The following is a 7,463-nucleotide window of genomic DNA, read 5'->3' as shown; positions in this document are numbered from 1 at the left end:
GTAGAGTGCAAAGATGAGCACTTATCATCGTACCCGGGTGTGGTGTTAAATGGGAAAGGGCCGGGTCGTCATCCCCTCAGGGGCGCGTCGTATCGTGATCCGGGTACGATGATAAGTGAGCAAGGGTCGGGTCATCGCAGCCTTTGTGGCGCGCTACATCTGCGCCCGGTTGTAGTGAAAAAGGAGCAAGGGTCTTCGCATTTCTCTCGACTTGTGCGAAGGGTAAGGAAGCTAACCGAGCCAACTAGGATTCGTCTAGTTAGTTGGAACGTAAGGTCTCTAACAGGTAAGTTAAGAGAACTAGTCGATGTAGCAATTAGGAGGCGTGTAAATATTCTATGCGTGCAGGAGACTAAATGGAAGGGCCAGAAGGTGAAGGAGGTGGAGGGTTCTGGCTTCAAGCTTTGGTACACGGGGACAACTTCGGGTAGGAATGGTGTAGGCATCTTGATCGATAAGAGCTTTAAGGATGGAGTTGTAGATGTTAGGAGGCAAGGCGACCGGATTATCCTAGTACGGTTGGTCATTGGAGATTTGGTTCTGAATGTGATCAGTGCCTATGCCCCTCAGGTAGGTCTTAGTGAGAGTTCCAAGAGTCAGTTTTGGGAAGACCTTGATAGCATGGTTAGTACGTGCCTATCAGTGAGAAGCTCTTCATAGGAGGAGACCTCAATGGCCATGTGGGTGCGACTAATGTAGGATATGAGCGAGTATACGGGGGTTTCAGGTATGGTAGTAGGAACGAGGGGGGGAGGATGTTTTGAATTTTGCGTTGGCCTATGACCTGCTGTTAGCGAATACCCTCTTTAGAAAGAGTGAGTCCCATCTAGTGACCTTCCATAGTGGACAATACTCGAGCCAAATCGACTTTATCCTTGCTAGGAGAGAGGATAGACGTGCCTGCTTAGATTGTAAGGTGATACCTGGGGAGTGTGTTGTCCCCCAACACAAGCTTGTCGTGGCGGATTTTCGCTTTCGGGTACGTGACCACCGGGACAAACGTGCCAAGATTGCGAGAATGAAGTGGTGGAAGCTTAGAGGGGAAGAGGTACAAACGTTTAAGGAGAGGATGTTAGGCGAGGGGCCTTGGGAAGAAGGAGCAGATGTAGAGGATATGTGGCTAAAGATGGCGACATGTGTTCGGAAGGTGGCCTCAGAAGTGTTTGGTGTGAGTAGGGGAGGCAAGTAGGAAGTGAAAGAGACTTGGTGGTGGAACGACGAGGTGCAAAGGGCTATTAAGGAGAAGAAGGAGTGTTTCAGACGCCTTCACCTTGACAAGAGCGCAACCAACATCGAGGGTTATAGATTAGCGAAGAGGTCTGCAAAGCGAGCTGTAAGTGTAGCGAAAGGTCAGGCTTTTGATGACCTTTATCAACGGCTAGGTACGAAGGAAGGAGAGAAGGACATTTATAGGATCCTAGGACCCGCGAGAGGAAGACAAGGGACATAAACCAAATCAAATGCATCAAGATGGGACAGACCGACTTCTGGTGAAGGATGAGGAGATCAAGGCAGATGGCGAGAATACTTCGACAAGTTGTTTAATGGGGAAAATGAGGGTCCTACCTTCGAGTTGGATAACTCGTTTGATGATACCAACAGACGCTTTGTGAGGAGGATTCAGGAGGCAGAGATCGGGGAGGCTTTGAAGAGGTGTGGAGATGTCTGGGCGAGAGGGCGGTAGTATGGTTAACTAAGCTTTTTAACCTAATTTTTCGATCAAACAAGATGCCGGAGGAATGGAGGAGAAGTATATTAGTACCGATCTTTAAGAACAAGGGAGATGTTCAAAGTTGTACTAACTACCGGGGGATTAAGCTGATGAGCCATACGATGAAGCTTTGGGAGAGGGTTATCGAGCATCGCCTAAGAAGATTGACAAGGGTGACCCAAAACCAGTTTGGGTTCATGCCTGGGAGGTCGACCATGGAGGCGATTTTCTTAGTACGACAGTTGATGGGGAGATATAGAGAGGAGAATAAGGACTTACACATGGTCTTTATTGACCTAGAAAAGGCGTATGATAAAGTACCGAGAGACGTCATGTGGTGGGCCTTGGAAAAACATAAAGTCCCAACTAACTATATTACCCTCATCAAGGATATGTACAAGGATGCGATGACTTGTGTTCGAACATGTGATGGCGATACCAGTGACTTTCCAATTAAAATAGGACTACATCAGGGGTCAGCATTGAGCCCTTATCTATTTGCTTTGGTGATGGATGAGGATATACAGGGTGATATCCCTTGGTGTATGCTCTTTGCTGATGATGTGGTGCTAGTTGACAAGAGTTGGGCAGGGGTTAATATGAAGTTAGAGTTGTGGAGACACACGTTAGAGTCGAGGGGGTTCAGACTGAGTAGGACCAAGACCAAGTATATGATGTGCAACTCTAGCCCGACTAGGCATGAGGATGGGGACATTAGCCTCGAAGGTCAAGTGGTGGCCAAGAAGGATACTTTTCGGTATCTAAGATCAATGCTTTAAAAATATGGAGACATTGATGAAGATGTTAGGCATAGAATTTCAGCCGGTTGGTTAAAGCGGTGGCAGGCTTCTGGCGTCCTCTGTGACAAGAAGGTGCCACAGAGGCTAAAAGGTAAGTTCTATAGGACGGCGATTCGTCCGGCGATGCTATACGGTGCTGAATGTTGGCCTACAAAAAGGTGACATGTCCAGCAACTAAGTATAGCAGAGATGCGTATGCTGCGTTGGTTCTGCGGGCATACAAGAAGGGATAGAGTCCGGAACGAAGAGATTCAAGATAGGGTCGAGATGACACCTATCGAGGAGAAGTTGGTTCAACATCAGTTGAGATGGTTTGGATATGTACAACGGAGGCCTCCCGAGGCGCCGGTGCGTAGTGGAGTTTTAAAGCGGGACGATAATGTAAAGAGAGGTAGAGGTAGACCTAGATTAACTTGGGACCAGACGGTTAAGAGAGACTTTAAAGAGTGGAATATCGCTAAGAAATTAGCTATGGATAGGAGCGCTTGGAGATTAGCAATTAACGTATCTGAACCGTGACCTTTGTTACTTTTTGTTTAACCCCTAACTCTTCCTTTAGCTTGTGCCCTTTTTATGTTTCTTATTCTTGTTTCTGTGGGTTTCATCTCTAGCCTACCCCAACTTGCTTGGGACAAAAGGCTAAGTTGTTGTTGTAAAGATGAGAGACAATTCAGATGTCTGGTTCAGACTTGTTGGAGTCTCTGTAATTTAAGTAGTATTTCACACTTTGTTATTTGAAATTTCAGAATTTTTTTATTTCTATTCTATGTATGATTAACAATTAGTTAATGTGCAAATGCCAGAAGCTTTTAAGCATGCATGGTCGAGCAAATGCCGTCAACTATTTATTAATGCCAGCAGCTTTAAGCATGCATGGCTGAGTGGTATGCCAAGCTCAAAGCAAAAACAACCGTACGCATGTGGTTCGACCCCAGGTGCCCCGCGGGCCAGCGAGGTTTTTCTGACGTGAGGTGTGGGTCGATCTGTGTCCCTCATTGGCGGAACCAGGGGGGCTGGCAGGGGCCATGGCCCCCCAAATGATTCATACACATAAAATCTAATTTACTTAATCACTAGTTATTTAAGTTAATTAATGATCAGTTAGGTCTTATTTTTTAGTAATCAGGACTTCTCATCATTTAGATCGAGCTTGGTTGATTTAAACGTCATATTTACTATACACATAAGTTCTTATTTCTACAAATAAGCTATTATCTTCGTTCTAATTTATAGGTTGTTCAGCTTTTCTAGATATATAGTTTTTGCTAGGTACAAGATATAGTGTACATCTAGGTACATAGCAAATCCTATATCTATAATTTTGAACAGAGGGAATAAGCATTGTGCCAAAACGGCAAAAATACTAAATTCTGTTGACATCGGTGAAGCTATATAACCTTCCGCTGAAACTATTGTTTGGCCTATTTGGAACCGTGTGACGAGACAGCGCTTCGTGTGTGAGCGTGTATGGAAGCGCTTCATTGCTTCTCACGTTCGGAGCCCGTATCTTAATCACTATCCAGAATAGAAAATTGCGTCATAACTTAGTTTTTTACGGGTGCCAATGTTGTAACTTTATCTATTAGTTTGACTTAGATTGGCCCGGTCCCCCTTAAGTTTAATTCCTGGCTCCGCCCCTATTTGTCTGGCTGGTGGGAATGTTGCGCTTCTATGCTCAAATACCTGATTATAGGTCCTTACTTATGGCACGAGCAACATGATGAAGTAGGGCTTGCAAAGCTAGCGAATCAACTATTGAATGATGCAGAGTATCCAACATCAGATGAAGGAAGTGATGAACAAGCAGCGCCCAAACTAACCCACCCTAATCTGACTAAATCCGAAACTGAATCAGCTCGCACGGGGCAAATGGGGGAAAGATGAAATCTATTTCAAGCAATCTGTGCAGCAAGACTGGAGAAAGGAACCGACGAACCTAGAAGTGGAAGAAGCGGCACCCACCATTTCCAGCTCCTCCGCACCAAGATAAACAGCGCCGACCAACAGCCGGGCCAACCAAATCCCTGAGCAAGGGGTTGGGAAGATTCGCCATGGTTGTGGTGGACCTTTGGGACCTGAGATTCGGATGCAGTGGGGCGGCGTAAGCGCAATAGAGGTGGCCGTGGCGAACTGGCTGCGACGGTGGAGGAACGAAGTGTGGACGGAGCGGGAAGGTCCATTGGTTTCCCGCCGTTTCCCCCGCATCTAGCAGATGCAGAGCCGACCGAGTAGCTGCTTGATGGGGCCCTAGGCAGGCTACGCTGGGCTGGGCCTGGGCCAGGCAGGCTTACGATTGAATCCAACAAGTCGATTTCACCGTCGCCAGTCGCCCCCGCCCCTCGGCCCTCTAGCGCAGGCGTGACCGGCTGCACGACAGCACGGGCCTCCTGTCCGGGATCTACTCCCCCACCCTCCCGTCGTTGGCCACGTGGTTGCTGCTCTCATGTCGCCAGCGCTGCTGGTGCTGGTGCTTTCGCCGGCAGTCCCGGACACGTACGAGCACGAGACCCGGCGGATGTTCGTGGAGTGGAAGGCCAAGTACACGAAGACCTATAAATACGCCGGCGAAGAGGAGTGCCGGTATGCGGTGTTCAAGGACACCCGCCGCCGTGTCGCCAGCGCCAATGCCGCTGGGGTGCCTCAACGGTCTCAGCGCCTACGCCAATGAGGAGATCTTCCGTGGGCGCGGGGTCCGGATAGAGGAGAAATCGTACGAGGAGAAGACTCGTCGGATGTTCGTGGGGTGGAAGGCCAAGTACGGGAAGACCTACAGAGACGTCGGCAAGGAGGAGTGCCGGTACAAGTTGTTCAAGGCCAATCGCCGCGTCGACGTCAAGCTCAACGCCGTACCCGCCAGGGAAACAGCATTCAGCCTCAATCATTTGGGCGACCTCACCAACGAGGAGGTCCGCGAATGCTGCGACGGGCGCGACGGGGAGATGGAGGGAAAGCTCAGCGCCAGGTGCGAGGCCGCCATCGCAAGAAGGGACATCGTCTATGACTTTGAGAGGCTGATTCGGTCCTAGGTAATCATCTTGCTGGTTTTAGTTTCTTTATTATCATTGTTTCTTGGGGGTAAAAGAAAGAAATTGTATACCCCGCCCCAACGTAGTAGTCCTGTAATTGTGGATTTTTTTGTTCAACTGCAGTAGTTTCGGTATCTATATGCACACAAGTATGGAAGAGAATCAAGGGTTTGGTTTCATGATCAATGAGTGTTATAGAAAAACATATTCAGATATTCTTTTGAGAGTATGTTCATCAAACATGGACATTAAAGTTTCTCAGCGTTTGGACTGAGATAAGCTTAACTGAAGAGGAGTAAAAAATTATAGTGTGCTAATGGTTGATAAGCTGGTAGGTCCATAAACCGTTTTTTCTCTAATGGATGATCTCAGCATCTGCTGTCATTTGACATGATGCTAAATAGCCTCGTGATCTTGGAAACATCTTAAATCTGAATCTCATGTGGATGTTTCATATAGGTTTGCCGGTGCATTGCTTTGGAACTGAAATAAACAGAGTCTGGAGGTAGCGCCATTCCTGGAGATGAAGCACGCATGCGGATCTGAACGTTACTTCCGTTTGTTGCCGGAGAATTTTGGAATAGAAATGTTGCTAATGTAATATGGTAAATCTGAGATGAAAATGTATGCATTTGCAACCTATGACAAAGATTGTTCTTATGTGTGTTTTCGGCTATTTGCTATGTCAAACTGGCGGGCCTCCTTGGCCAGCCATTCCATCATGTGGACGTTATCATGGAAGACCTCTCCTGCAGTTGTAAAAATATCATGGGCCTGTTGAAAGAATTGCTGTCTAATTTAATTTGCAACTCATAGCAGTATATTCTTCTTCTTTGATTGTTGGTGTGGCTAAATAAATCATTTATTGGGCAAACTTCTATATTGAGGTACTATTAAAGTTGGAGAAAATGTGTCAAGACTCAAGAGACCATAAAAGAATTTTCTCCATTGTTTCAAAAGGAAGCACCTGCTTCTCTGCAGACGGGTTCCATAGTAAGGGTAGGGGACGTAGCTGGCACGATACACGCACGTCAATTAGATACTTTTAGAGGCAATCAAGCTCGATCTGGGACGCATCCGGCATCAAATACTCCTATATGGGAACGGCAAGCTCGTTTGAGGCAGTTTGAGAAGGATGAGGTGCAGCTCCAGAACCATTTTCATCTTGGAGCCGAGCGAGATGAAGGCGAACGGCGTGCGTAGGAGCGGTACCATTTCCCACCAATTTTAGCAAATGTATTTCGGCCATTGCAAATATAGTTGTTGTATTTATTTTGCATACATGCATACATATATATAATGTATTAATTAATATTATATATTAATACATACATATATAAAATGTATATAATTTTGCATTAAATATTTGACGACATAATTAATTATTATACAACTGATATGATATGATGCATCCAGGTTTCACGTTATAATATAGCATGAACATAGGTATGACATACAATATGGTCTGTCACCTAGCACTGTCTTCCGAGTTGCAAAGTTGACGTCACTTGTCTTCACCCAACTCATTTTCATCGCTACAGTACAATTCTTTCTCAAGACAGATCTCGTATTGGATGAATCTGCATATGTTGGCGCAAACTTCATCAATATTGGCTTTGCTTATGGATCTGTTGGCTCTTCGAATCTGCGGCAACTATAGCAAAAAAATTAAATGAGAATAGAAGGATTATATTAATTAGATTACATGGTATAGACATGAAAAATAAAGGATCTGAATATAAACATGGGTACAGTAATAACATACATCTTCAGGGTTCCTTCGGTATTGACCGTTGTTCCTGAAGAATTCGCACACATAGTATCCACAAATCACACTATCCTCAGGTTTTTTGTGACACTACATAAATTCAAGTAGAGGTGTTGCCATGTGTAATAAATTAGCTATTAGTAACAAAGTGATACATA

The 7,463-nt window shown here is 45.8% G+C and overlaps 1 pseudogene; it reads left to right on the top strand.

Annotated features, from left to right (window-relative positions):
* The first annotated feature begins 4,954 nt into the window (after positions 1-4,954).
* On the top strand, positions 4,955-6,064 carry LOC112873112 (annotated as a pseudogene).
* The last annotated feature ends 1,399 nt before the right edge of the window (positions 6,065-7,463 follow it).

This window comes from Panicum hallii, chromosome 9 (assembly GCF_002211085.1).
Source record: "Panicum hallii strain FIL2 chromosome 9, PHallii_v3.1, whole genome shotgun sequence".
Taxonomy (NCBI): domain Eukaryota; kingdom Viridiplantae; phylum Streptophyta; class Magnoliopsida; order Poales; family Poaceae; genus Panicum; species Panicum hallii.
Note: the sequence above shows the minus strand (reverse complement) of the source record. Positions and strands in the feature narration are given on the sequence as shown.